The 14,109-nt window shown below is 39.6% G+C and overlaps 1 protein-coding gene across 4 annotated transcripts in view; it reads left to right on the top strand.

Moving 5' to 3' along the window:
- The window catches only part of NUP93 (nucleoporin 93), a 109,748-nt gene that overhangs the window by 45,005 nt on the left and 50,634 nt on the right, over positions 1-14,109 (top strand). Inside the window, exon 1 of one of the 4 annotated variants that reach the window (XM_082712508.1) lies at positions 11,903-12,292. The exons of 2 other annotated variants lie outside the window; for them this stretch is intronic. The gene's annotated coding sequence lies outside the window, so the exon portion shown is untranslated. Of the gene's footprint in view, positions 1-11,902; positions 12,293-13,875; positions 13,895-14,109 lie in introns of those variants that run through there. One more of the 4 variants, XM_082712509.1, reaches the window with a different exon arrangement.

Raw genomic sequence — 14,109 nt, 5'->3', positions numbered from 1 at the left:
GAGTTAGAAGAATGATGCTAGAAGCAATTTAAAGGGCACATCAGGTTTTTTACTGTAATACTGAACTATTGATTGTTGACTTATTTGTAGGTTTAATGCAGACCCATTTCCTTACTTAGCGTCTGACTGGCCATTAAGCTCTGGCAGTGTGCCGGGATGTTGAAATCTTGCATCTTATAATATGATTTGGCTGTCTAAGGGTATTATGTGTGTTTGGTTTTTATAGACACAGACAAGGCCCTCGACTTTGTGTGTTCTCCAGAATAGAGGAAAGAATTTCTCTGCAGCAAAATTACTCATTCACTTCCAGGAGACAGTATGAAAGTGAGGTGACCAGGAGTCATGCAGATTGGTGCCATTTGGACTGGCTGGCGCTTGTAAAGAAATGCAGACTAACGTAACAGTTTTGGAGAGAAGACCAAGCAGGGAACTGAAAAGGCGTGGTGGTGTTTCAGAGTAGCTCGCAGTTAGGCACTTCCACGTCAGTGGCCCTCAGCATGTGCCTGGTGCCGCTCTCCTAGCATGGAGTTAGAATTGGGGGCTGACAAAGTGTTCTGCTTACAGAGAGAGCTGAGCTCAGAGTGGTTGGAGGAGAAGTAATCACTGTCTGCAAATGACTTTTCCCCTCTTCTTTTACAACTTGGACGCTCTTGACTGGAAGAGAGGGTGAGGGCTGAGGGAGTTAGATGACAAGGAAACATTAAATTTGGAATTTTGAGAGTGTGAGTGGGAACTGAAGGGCTTTGGGAGAGAAAATCACTTTCCCCCCTAATGACAAAGTAAGACATGCTCAATTCAGAGAACTTGGGAAGTGGCCCCCAAGTACGCTGTCTTGACTGCCATATTGCCTCTCGAAGTTGTCAGAACAGCCACCATTGTAGAAGTGTTAAATTGTTTGGACTAGGTACTTGAGGCTATGGAACATCTGTTTGAAATGACAAGGAAAATTGATTTAACAGGGAGATGAGGAACTAGTCCATGAAGCATGTCTTAGAGATCAGCTATTAAAATGACCCTTGTAGTTCAGAGTTGGTTAATTATTATAGAACGATGTACAGTCTTTTCCTTTATTCTGTAATGGAAAAGTTCCCTAATGTGTGAAAAGGGATCTAAGACATGCTGGTTTTATGAATAATTATTATGTCCTTTCACTGCTCCCCTCCAGCCATTTGAAAGAATGGCTATCTATGACTTTGTCCTAATTTGGAAGATACAGGGGGAAAGTAACAGGCCAGAAATATGTGAACGTTGAGTGGTGCACCATAATACGTCTTCCGTTTGTGTGATACATGCAGCAGGTTTTGCCCATCACTGTCTTACTCCTCGAAGTGGATTGGGTTGAATGGGTGTTGGCATCATTTTTATTTAGAAGGGGACCATACTGAAACCAAGATGGAGATATTTCTTACTATTAAAAAGTGGAACTTGAACTTGGATACTTCTTAATTCCTTGCTCTATATCCTTATTATCATGCCTGGGTGAGGAAGGCATCAGGGGGTGACTGGTTGGGTAAATTCCAGATTATTATTATTATTATTATCAGTTTTTTTTGTTTTTTTTTTTTTTTTTGCAAAGACACCAAACTAGTTCTTTTCCAACTGGTCATCTCGTGATGTTTGATCCTGTCTTTCCTCTTAGACCTCTTACCTGTTTCTTTGAAGTGACATTTTCCATTTATTCCCTCCCATATGAAAGCTTTACTGGTTAACTAATCAGTTGTAGGGAAGAAAATGCCATAGACCAAATGGTGGCAGACCTCACTTTTCCCATTCAAGGTACACTTTGGAGCAAAAATGTTAGCGATGTTGGTTGCTGCCCCTGTATAGTTTCCAGATGTCCTTTTATGTGAAGGGGCTTCGTCTCTAGAGACTTGATGCTCTGGATAGAGCCATCAGCCTGGTCTGTGCTGTCTGAGTAAGTCATTGATGGCAAGCAAATGAGAAGTGGCAAACCAGAGCATATGTCATATTTGGAACTTTAGGTGGACTAGACTATCAGGGTTTAGAGCAGATTAGGGCCAGAGGTTTTCTCTTTGTTTTTGTTTTTGCCAGTTTTTCTCTCTCCCTCCCAGTTTCCTTCCTTCCTTTAGGCTGTCCTCCCTTCCATTCCTTTTGTCTGTTCTTCTTTTCTCCTGTCTTCCTTTCGTTCTCATTCTCCCTTTCCTTCTGTCCTTTGCATCCCTCCCTCTTTCCTTCCTCCCACCCCTTTAAACTAGTTGTCCTATCAGGGGCAGCCATTGGTGTTGGTTGAATGTACCTCCTTTTTTCTGAGCATCTCTTAGCTGTGAAATCATGGCTTTTAGAATGGTTCTTGCAGCCTCACAGTGTGCAACACTGCAACTGTCTTCCAGTGTGGGGTGAACCCAGGTTAGGTGTGTGGTTGAGCTGAGCCAGGTGGAAAGATGGGTTCTGGGCGAGCCTGGCCTTAGTGGCTGCCTTTTCCTTATGTGCTCTCATTACTTGTGTTTTCAGTTGCTTTTGCAAACCCCAAAGAAGTGGTATTTAGTTTTATCTATCTACTTACCCTGCTTATGTTTTGCTCTTCTAATGGGTCCCCTTTCCTTATCTTGGGCCCTTTCCTAATAGCTTCTTGTAATATTCTGCTTTCATTCTTTTGGTGCCTGACTCAGCTTGATATTGAGGGTGTGTAGGAATTTTCTGTACATACCAAACTAAGGTTTTGGGTGAGGATATTAAGACTTACTCATTCTTTTTGAAGATTGATTATACATTAAAGCCAAATCCTAAGAAGAGGGAGTGATGGGGAAGAAAATGACCAAAGAAAGGGGAATATTTGATTTTGTTTCTCATGTTTTAGGACTTAAGTTATAAATTAATCTAGCTCCCAGTTTCATATGTGTTCTTTGCCATTTGTTAACTATTCATCCTACTAGCTCATTTTTTTGGTGGGGGAGGAGGAGTGTTATAGAACGGGGTTTATTTTGGAGCAGCAGACATATTGCAGAGCCCTTCAGGCATCTAGGTTTTTCTCTGGGAGATAGGAAGAGAAAGGAGCTGCAAATCTCATTCCTGTTTTTGTATTAGTTTTCTGCCTCAGGTTGGTTTTAATTTCCTTCTCCATTCCTCTCATGCCCCGAATGCCTTTGACAAACAGAAAGAAGCTCTTTGGTGGTGGTGGTTCTGAAGTGTGGAGCCCAGAGTAGCAGCATCAACATCACCAAAAAACTTACTAGAAATGCAGATTCTCAGGCCTCACCTCAGATCTACTTAATCCAAATCTCTGGAGGTGACGCCCAGAATCTGTTTAACAAGCCCTCCAGTTTGAGATCATCTGTATTAATAGACGACCGAAGTTTAGTATAGGTAAATTGTGCTTTTCTACCCATCTCTGCCAACTTGTAAACTTCATCCACCTGTGTACCAACCCTGAGCTTTGAGCCTGCAAAGCAGTGTGTTTATTTTTTGAGCATTTGAGTCCATAAAGAATTTATAACCATCCTCATTGGTATCTTTGCTTCATCAGGGACACAGTCGTCAATAACATATACCTGGAAAACTTGTATATATTAAAAACTTATGACTTATAATTGGTCATTGATTACTCTTCCACTGTGGAGGTATTGACTCCCGTACTGAGGCTGTAGCTCAAAATACACTGCCTAAAAAGCAGTCAGAGCCCAGAGGGGAATAAAGGAGAAAGGGAGACAGGAAAGGGAAGTAAAGGGATTAATAATCCCATCTTGGTTAATCATCATTATCCTCTCTGATCGCTGTGAGCGGATGTGCTGTTGCTTCTGCAAATGTTAATAATTCATGGATGGACTATGCCAAAGGGAGGCCTTAAATCTGGTCTCTCAGCAGATTAAATACACCGTCTGCCATCAATAGGAGCCAGGAGAGATGAAAGATGGACTTGCTGTTTTTATTCATTAACCCGATTTTCTCTGCCTTTCTTCTCAGCTTCTCTCATCCTCATTTTGTTTACCTTTTCATTTGCTTCCCTGTATGTCCTCCTCCTGCATTGAGTGAGTGCTGGGGATCTTGGGTCTACTGTTAATGACATTAGATTTTACTTTTCCTTCGCTGCTAGTAACAACAGATGCCATGAGAGAAAGCAGAGAGGCAGAATAACTATTTCCTTGGAAATGTCTAAATCAGTCTGCATATTTGAAAAATGTATTAAAATGTGCAAAGCCTGTGTCTTAGAAATCATTTGAAATGGCTTCTCTTTGTTTTAAAGAGTAATTCCGTTGTACAGGCAGCTAAAGATACACAGTGTTCTTACTTCAGGTAGGTCTGGTGGCAGTTTCCCATTTTACAGATGGGGAAACTGAGATGTGAATTGAGTGACTTGTGTCACTAAAATCTGCTGGTACTTGTGTCACTAAAATCTGGTACTACCCAGAACCCATTTTTCACTCCAACATCAGTATGCTTTCCAGTAGAGTTCATTACCTCTTCCTTTTAGAAATCATAGGTGAATAGCCTTAAGGAGGCATTTTACTCATATTTCATCATTCTCATTTCATTAGTAAGGCTTAAATAGAATTTAATTAGATTAAGTTCAAATACTGTATAGGTAGCCAGCTTCACAGGAACACGTCTGATTACTTCTAGGTGTAAATTTGCTAAGAAGCACCATAATCAGAAGGCTGTTGACAGTCTGCATGTGTGTAGACATTTCTAGAGCTCCTGAATAATAGCCCTCAACAATTTATAGGTTATTCAGTAAACCTATGTTGAGTACTTTACCCTGTGCATGATGCTTTGTTAAGCCCCCTAAGTGGGTATAATAGGGTTGCCATCTTTAATAGTGTTTCAGTGGTTTTAAGTTTACCTGAGGGGGTTTGGCTACTAGGAATGCCCCAGTATCAACTTCTTAAGGATGTGAGATGGCAAAGCAGTAGAACTGGAAGTGTTTTAGTTACCGGGGTAATTTGCTGGAGGACTTAGTGGTGAGAAGCACATTAATAAAACTGGACCATTGTTTTTAAAATGATTTCTACCCGTGTCCCTGCTGGAAGGTTGGTGGAGAGAAGAGTGGTGTGGGAAAAGCAGATTTTAAAATCAGGCTAATTTTCATAAAACTGTTTTAGAATTGCAAGTCCTTGTGTTCCTATTGTAGAGGTGAGAAGTACAGAGATGAAAACCTGACCGTGTTTTATAACACAGCATAAGTTTCTGGGGTGTAGACAGGGCCACCTGTCTGGCTTGCCTTGGTTGTCTTCTCCTGACCTGAAGCGTAGGGAGTGGAAAGCAAGGCCTCTCACCTCTCCTGGCCCCTCTTGCATGGCCGGCATCCTGTGGGGCATCGCCATGTTTTCTGTTTCACATTCATTTTGTTCCTATTCTCATACAATTTCTATTCTGTTATTTTCTTTTATAATTTTCTTAAGGCTTGCATTTTTTAGTATAATTTTATTAGGTCTTAATGCCAAAATTTATTTTTTACTCTGAGGAATGCCAAATTTAACTTTATAATAAGGATTAATGGGAAAATAGAATCCTGCCTATAATTTTCCTTCATAGAAAAATTTCAAGAACTCTCTTTTGTATGGCAGTGAATTTGAAAATCTGACCAGGTGACAGAATAAATACAGTTTTTTCCTGTTTGAGTTGGTGAGGATTGAATAATTTTAGTGATCCTTTTTTTTTTTTTCTATTGAGGAATCTTTTTTTTTTTAACCACTTTCCCATCTTATTAGTGTTTTCCAATTAATAACAGAAAAAACGTGTGCAGAAAAAAATTGCATGAAATTAGTGTCTCTTTTCTAAAATAATAGTAATAATATGATGAACTTTGCTTCAGTAAGCAAATCCAAACTCTGAATATCTGCATTTGTAAAAGAAATCTTGGGGTGGTATTTTGCTTTAGTATTCCTTCAAATAACAGCTTCCCTACTGAATTTAAAATAGAATTTGTTTAACAGAATTCTATTTACAATCAACCTGGTAAGAAATACATCTGTTGTGTAAAGTATATTGGTAATAAGAACTAGTAAGCTAGAAGCCCTTCTTTTGTTCCATCATTATTCCCATGTGATAACTTAAGATTCCATGGAATCTGAGGCTCAACTACATATTTGAGCAGCTTTGCTTAGTACAGTGTCCCATAGTGGTGTGCAAAGAGTTTTGTAGCATGAAACCTAGAACCTGAACCCAGGACCTAGACCAGGTCACTGTGTAACATTGGCCAGAATCTGAGTTTCTCTGTCCCTTATTTTCTTAATCTGTGCTACAGGGGAAATGAATTACCCCTGAAATTTCATGGCTGTGACTCTGAGTTTTCATGTACTTTATTATTTCATTTTTTTAAAAAATTGAGGTAGAACTTCATATAGTCTATAAGTTCTTGCCAAATCACTGTTCTCTATCTAAATAGGAGGCCTGGTAAGTACTGTGATAGTGTGTGTGTGTGTGTGTGTGTGTGTGTGTGTGTGTGTGTGTGTGTGTGAGAGAGAGAGAGACAGACAGACAGACAGACAGATGGACAGAGCTCTCATTCTGAGTTTTCTGAAATCTGGGACTGCTGTGAATTGCCCTGGAGGCATATTTGAGGAGAGATGCTTTCTCCTCCCATTTTATCCTATTCCCATTAGTAACTGCATATACTGGGGAGCTGCTTCCTGAGAAAGTGTTTAAAATGAAAATCTTATTTCTGAAATTACTTTCACCCTGGTGCTTTAAGTTTTGGCCTATTTCTAAACCCTGCTCCCACCCTTTACGGTTTATAGGCATACCAGAGGCAGAACGCTGCTCTGGGGAAGCAGAAGCTCATCAGCTCCTCAGTGCGGAGGGAGCTTTCATTTCCCTGTTTTCTTTTCCCCTTTTTCGACCCTGGGACAGGCAAGTTTGCACGTGAGCAACAGAGAAGGAAATTCAGTTTGTTTTACTGCTAAATAATCACATGCAGAAATCAGCTGATTTTTTTTTTTTTATTGACTGCCTAAATCTAGCTGCCCTCACTTAAAACAATACTCAAGGTGAAGTGTCATTGATAAAATTAGCAGATTACTTTTTCATTCACAGCTGATTTGTCAGGACAGATCAGCTGTGAATGCCACACCACTGACTTTGGGCCAGGACCATCTCGTCTTCCCTGAACTTCCTTGGCACTGGATGCAACTGAGAAGGAAGCCGACTTTGGGAATTGAATACTGTTGGTAATGATGCTTAGTCACAGAGAAGAGTTTGGTGCTTCTGCACATTGGCCAAGAACCACCTCAGCATCTGTCTTACTACCTAAGGCTGCAGTGATCTCAGGGAGATAAAGAGATTTGAAAGAACAAACAACACGCAGAAGTAGTATTTAGCTCTTTGAAGTCGTGGTTGTGTCTACCTGGGTCGGGTCTAGTGAACACTGATAAAAATCAATGAAATGGGTTTGTTGAGTGGCCAGTAAGGACAACACTGAGGTAGGCACAGGTGATAATTATGAATTTATGTTTATTCTAAGTTCATTGTCTTCTACCTGGAGAGTCAAGATTAACTAACATTGCTATAATAGGATCAAATTGTCCAAGAGAGTATAAAATCATGGGCAGAATTGAGTGGGAATGATACGAGGTTCTCGACGTGGAACTTCAGAGAGGAGAGGAATGGGTAATGATGAGGGAATTCTGGGGTAGTTGGGGAAGACCACCTAGAACAGACAGGGTTTGAATGGGCCTTTGAAAGATTACATGGTCTTAGCTTGCTTGAAGTGAAAGAAGATACAAGCGTAATAGCCTGACCAAAGTCAGAGAGGTGAGAACAGAAGTTTTGTGCTAAGAAATGAAATCTGTCAGGGAGGGTATTAGATGTGGAAGGAGTGACTGCCAAGCAGTGCAGTGTAGGCAGTACATGCTGTTGAAAGTTTTGGAGCAGGTAAATGTCAAGAAGAAAGGGAGGGAGCTGTGGAAACACATGGAAGTTGGCTTGGCCAGTAGAAGGGATACCTGCTGAGGTGTTGTTCAGGGACAGTTGTAATAATCCAGCCATAGTGATGACATCAGAACCAGGTTGGTTGGTGAGAAAACACAGGGGGAAAAGATGTGTGAGATATGCTTGGAATAAAACATCTGCCACACTTGGTGCCTGATGGGCTTAAGAAGGATGTTCAGAAATAACTTTAAGTTTGTAAGGAGGAGAAGGGTTGGTGCTATTGGTCGAGGCACAGAAGTTAGGAAGATTAACTGGATTGAGAGTTGAGATTTCATGTCAGTTTTTGATGTTCTGGCAAGACACCTCCGTGGAAATGCCCCTGAAACATTTAGAGAAAGGATAAGAAGCACTGTTCAGGAAATAGCTCCAGACAGAATTTTCCAGAGCCATGCTCTAGAGGTAAGCATTGTGGCAGTAAAAGTAAATGTATGGGAGGGGAATTGTATGGTGTGGGGCAAGGGAACAAGGTCTCAGCGAGGAGAAAGGAGCCAGGATGAAGGTTGGTGATGGCAGGGAAGGGAAGCAGGATCCATCTATGCCTCAGAAGGCTGGGGGGTAGGACAGAGTAATTGCCCAACCTCACGTGGCCTCTCATTCTTAACTCTTAAAAGCACTTACCCACCAGTGATACTACTTTATCTTCCCAGCAGCCCCACGAAACCTGGCAGAAGGTAGAACAGAGCTCACCAGGGATCTGTCAAATTTTGATTTCTGGATAAAGCCCTGCATATAGTCAGGATACATCAGAGTTTTATAGTTGTTCACTTGAACATGATAATCTCACCTGGCGATTATAATTATAATTCTGCTTAAACCACAGAATTTCAGTGGCTTCCCTTTTCTGTTCTATAATCTTATTTAGTAACGATAACAGGTAGGAAAAAAGGAGTATTGATGCCACACCTTCAAAAATGTCTCATCCTTGGTGTGTTTCAAGTATAGGCCTAAGGAAATTGGAACTAGCCCCCCTCCGTTTGTTTTTTTTTGTTTGTTTGTTTGTTTGTTTTCGTATTTAGAAATCTTTTAAACCAGTTTGCTTGAAGGTCAGAGAGTCTTTGGAATCTGGATACCTTAAGTTGGATAAAGTGTCCTACTTTTTTTTAGGAAAAATCTTTCTCCTGTATATGTTCCTTAATGGACAGATTGGTAGAATCTGTAGAGAAATGGAAATAGAAAAAACAAAGTTGAAGCTTTTCTATTGAAGATTTTCATTACCGGGAATTCTAAGGAACTATGCTTTGTTGGATTTTGCATAGAATACTTACTGTTTGGGAATTCAGGCCCTCACCTGAAATTCGGGTATCTCTCAAATACAGAGACCTTAATCCACTTCAGGTAGTAAGCTCCATCTGTCTTTACACTTTTGGGTGTCTGGATTTTTTATATAGTGTGTATCTGATGTACAACTAGCTGTCGTAGTTAAGAATGGTGCAGTGCACAGAAGATTTTGGAAATGTGGTGTCGATCCCTTTGATGAAAAGGACTGGACATTATTTTCATTTAGTATTTCCATTTAATAACCTACCCTTTTGTCATCTAGTTTTTGGTGCTTAGGTTTATATAAAGCCAAAACAAAAATAATGGACTACTGAGTAAACATTTAGGAATTGATCACTTTATGTTCAGCCAGCGATTAAACTAGTGGAGTAGTACCTTCTTTGTAAGATGGCTTCTTTTCAGTATTTTTGTTTATGACCTCCATATAACATATTCAGGCACCTGGAGTCTGAGGCAGGCTAGTTAACACTTCTTTATACCCTGTGCTCTAGGGTCCTTTGTAGTCAAAATATCCTGTAACTCATGGGTTTCCTTGGCATACTCATAGATTGGAGGAAGACAGTCTGAGCTGATTTACAATTGATCCTAGTGTAAAGAAATATCTTCTTAATTTATTCATTGGCCATGCTATCCGAGAAATATGTCTTAATAGGGACTTAGTGAGGTGGGGTTCTTTTTGTTTTGTTTTTTTAATTTTAATAACGAAAGAGGGGTTTTCTTACTTCCCTGTAGTGAACTTCAGATGTCTCCCTCGGGAGTAGGTTTTAACCATCACTAAAATGGTTTGACTTAACCACACAGGGGTTTGGGGATTCTTTTTTTTTCCTTGCCCCTTCCATTCCCAGGCAGAGACTCCTATTGCATACCGACTCTGCTCCAGTGCAGTATTTATTTGATCAGAAACAAAAGAGTTTGCTTCTTTCACTGGTTCAGAGAGCGGTCCCCCAGGATTGTCTTTTGTTCAGTAATTGGAGCATAAGCTGAGCCTGGTTAATTTCAAAGCTACCCCCAACACACATTCCCTCCCTCCTTCCTTGTGCAGTTTCTGAGCTGCTAGTGGTACCTTGTGTTGGGTCTGGAACCAAAAAAAAAAAAAAGGCTCGAATTGTTGAATGTTAGCTACAACTACTGTAACATCTGCTATGGCACCTAATAGCACTGTTGGTTAATTAATTTTAAGTAAGGGGAAGAAACAAAACTAGAGTGCTCTTCCGCTTTACAGCGCTTGTTGTTAACACATGCACCTCCAAATTACGCATTTGGTGCTATCGCAATGAATAAAACAAAGGAAATCGAGTTGATTTTTATGTTAGTAGCAGAAGTTCTTCCATTGTTATGCACTGTTCAGATACTCGTGTTTTCCTATGTTCATTCTTTTTTGGTTATTATTTTTTTTAATAAAGGCAGAAATGTCTGCAACATTTCAACTCTCAGCATTTAATTGGCTAAAGTTCTGATGTAAGAAATATAAGTTAATTATTTTAATTTTCTTTTAAAGCAACAAAACTTGGTTCTGCTTCTTTAAATACCAAAATGATGATTATAGATGGATAAGAAGCTTTAAGTAGCCAAATTGTAGATGCTAAGTAGCCAAGTTAATATTTGTATAAAAATATATTACAAAATCGCCAAATATTGTATGTCATTCTGGTTCTGCAGTATAGGTGTTGGTTTTGCAACCATCAGATTGCAATTATAGGGTTTGTGGGTTTTGTTTTTGAAGATAGAAGGGTCTTTCTTGCATTTTTTTTTTTTTTTTTCAATCTGCACCATAATGACGGTTTACTACCTGACTGGCCTGAGTTTAATCGTCGGATGCCTGGTTCTTCGTGTGGTCTGATCTTTGCTTTTTCACAAGCTTTCCTGCAATTGCACAGTTGTTTGCTGCATTGAGTTTCTTTTAGTGACAATGAAAAGCGTATGTTGGTATTTTAATATAGTCTTTAATTTTCAGGTTGTACATTAAAACATGGAGGAAAAAAAATCCCTGTCTGAGGAGCTCTTTTAAAAACCATTACGGTAGAATGGGAATATTCATTACTTACACATCATATATTTTTCCCTAAATGTTGTACAAAGAAGTGACAGTTGAGCCGAGCATATGTTAATAAAAGGTCTGCATTTTCCTGTGTCACTGACAGTTTCATTGGCTGTATATTCCTGAAATGCAAATAGCCTCAGTTCTGTTCAAAGCTATAATTAATCTGAATAGTTATTTAAACAGTATTGAAATCTTTTAACTACTGAGAGGCCAAACATTTAAGATGGTGAATTTACTGTTCTGTTTGAAGGACGGTACAACTGACGAGGGCACAGCGATCTGAGATGCTTGTGTATGTTGGATCTACACATTCTGTAGGCTAAAATGGCAGAATCTGTCTGCTGCTGTATAAAATCTTTTAACTACCATTTATTTTAGCATCATGGCATGTGCAAATTCCTGCTGCTCAGTTAAGGGACCAGCTTCACAACTGGTGTTACAATCTGTGGCCACAGCACTGCATCACAATGCAGCAAATGCATTTTCCACATTAACCAAACATGACAGCTGAAGCGATTATTAACCATGCAAGATGTCGGAAGTCATCAAAAATTCACATCAGAGTAATTGCAGTGGCTTGGGTCGGAAAAAAAAGTATCATAGCATTCCTTGGCTCATGTTGTCTCTCCCCCTCTTAAATCTTAACTTGGTACAGTCCGTTAACAATAAAATACCCTTCTGTAACCTATAAACTGTTACTCCCATCAGTTTGTGCTTTCAAACTGAAGGCTGACTTCTCTGAATTTGTGTAGAGCAGCACGAATGATTATGCTGTGCCCCAGGGGCTGCAGTGTACCCTTTTTAAGGGGACCCTGCCATCTCATTGTCTAATTGGACTCTTTAAAGCTTCGGTCATATCATCATTTGCAGAGTGTTCTCTTTTCCTTTTTCTTCTTTCTCTCTCTCCCCTCTCCCTCTCCTCTCTCCCTTCCTCTTTCTCACCCCCTACCCCCTCAATTCTGGCTATCTGGAATGGGAAAAACTTGAGCACTGGTTCCATCAGAGCTCATCCCACAGAGAAGGTATGGAAGAGCTGCCGTGACCAACAGCATCGACCGGTCTGTAACTCCTAAAATTTGAGAGCTGCAGGTAGGATTGTTTGTTCTGTAAAGAAATTAAGATAAATGCACCTTAGTAAATAGAGTGACGGCATGTTGTTGCAGTACCTTTGAAAGACAAGGGCTTGGCTTGTTTAAAATTTCAAGGTAAATTCAGAGGATTTAACTTATTTGATAGAAAAAGTACTCAATTCTCCTGAGAATTCTTCAGATTTGTGCCTTGTCATTCTAATATTTTTCTTTAAAAAAAAAATATTTTGGGTGGGGCAGAGGTATTTGCTTAAAGATTTAAATAGTTGGTTATTTTGGATTTTTGCAGACTTCATCTTTAGTAAGTAGTATGGACTTTCTTTAGGATTTTTTTGAAAGATGCATGTAAAGTGTAGAATTCTCATGAGATAAAGCATTAAAATAGAATTTCTTTTCTAAAATCAGATCCTTTGGGATTTTTAGGGGTGTGTTTGTGTGTGTGTGTGTAGGATGCCTTATTTCAGTCATTTATATTTTGTTGAAGGGAAAAAGTACTATTGGAGGTATTTAGGATTATCTCACAGGAAATGCTTTAGCATAAGGCTTTAAATGAGAAGAATTAAATAGTAACACCCAAGATGTGGACTTTTTAAGTATTATCAAATGTAGGCAATTTCAGTTAAGATAGTTACTTTTTCTTTCTTAAATTTATCCTCAAAAGAGTATAAGTCCTTTAAGTATATTTCACATTTTTGGTGTAGAGAATGTGATTTCTGTACATGAGATGGAAACTTTCTAAGTCTTGTAAGCATTATCTGGAGGGTAATGAAATTATAAATGTTGCCTATAACACTTTTAATACCTTGATTAATATCAGAGATGAAAGTGTTTTTGATTCAGTGAAAAAGCAGCTTGCTTTTTGTCTTCCCTTACAAACAGGAGAAGGCAGTGATGTATAGCTTTTTATCCCAAGGAATGTATTTGTATCATGGGACCTGTAGGGTCTGGACTTTTTTCTGAAGCAGGGACTTGGAAATTGCTCACCTAGTTGAGAGATTTAGCTCCCTTCAGAGGTGGGGGACTTTCTGTACTCTTAACAATAGGAAGACTTGAGGAGCTGTCAAGTAGGGAATGGAGGAGAGCTGCTCAGGGAAGGGAGAGGTACTGAGAATTTTTCTCGTCTTGGCATTGAAGGTCTGGATTTACCCACGACTAAGATTCCTTTAAAACTCTGACCCAGTGCAGCATTGCAAGGAATTGATTTCTGAGATGAGACAATGAGCTGTGGTTTGCATTTTGTAAAGATGGAGGAAACCTCTAACACTGACCCTGTATGGGAGATGACTCAATTATCTGTGCCTTGGTACAGTTGCAAATTATTTTCCTTTGTCTGAAGTGGGTGGATGCCAGCATCTTCATCAGAGCTCCTTAATTTAATGTATGGAAAATGTCTCAGCCACCATTTTTAACAATTAGCTGTATCATGGTTGAGGTGAGCTGCGCTCTGAAGGCAGCTGCAGGGCCATTTCATTTACATTCGGTTCTGTGGCACAAGAGCTTTGTGACTGTAAAACTCAGAAAATGAATTTGCACACTGCATAGAAGAGTTCTCTAGGAGGGTGGAGAATATTCCCAGAAAGAAGATGGAATCCTTTTGTCTACAGTAAGTATTTCTCATATACTCCTATAGCGAGGAGAGGTTGAAAATTTGCCTTTGGTTGAATGGGCAGAATAGACTTTAGAATGAATGCTGCAGATATTAAAGGTGTAAGACAGGTTCTTGGATGTATGTTTTTATGTGTGTGTCAGAAACCAAGTGTGGTACGTGCATGTTTAAAATAGAGGTTCTATGAGTGATTTTTTAACACATGCTTTTGA

The sequence above is a fragment of the Mustela nivalis genome, assembly GCF_964662115.1.
Source record: "Mustela nivalis genome assembly, chromosome: 18".
NCBI classification, from domain to species: Eukaryota; Metazoa; Chordata; class Mammalia; order Carnivora; family Mustelidae; genus Mustela; species Mustela nivalis.
The sequence above is the reverse complement of the archived record's forward strand: the minus strand, read 5'-3'. Positions and strand labels throughout refer to the sequence as shown.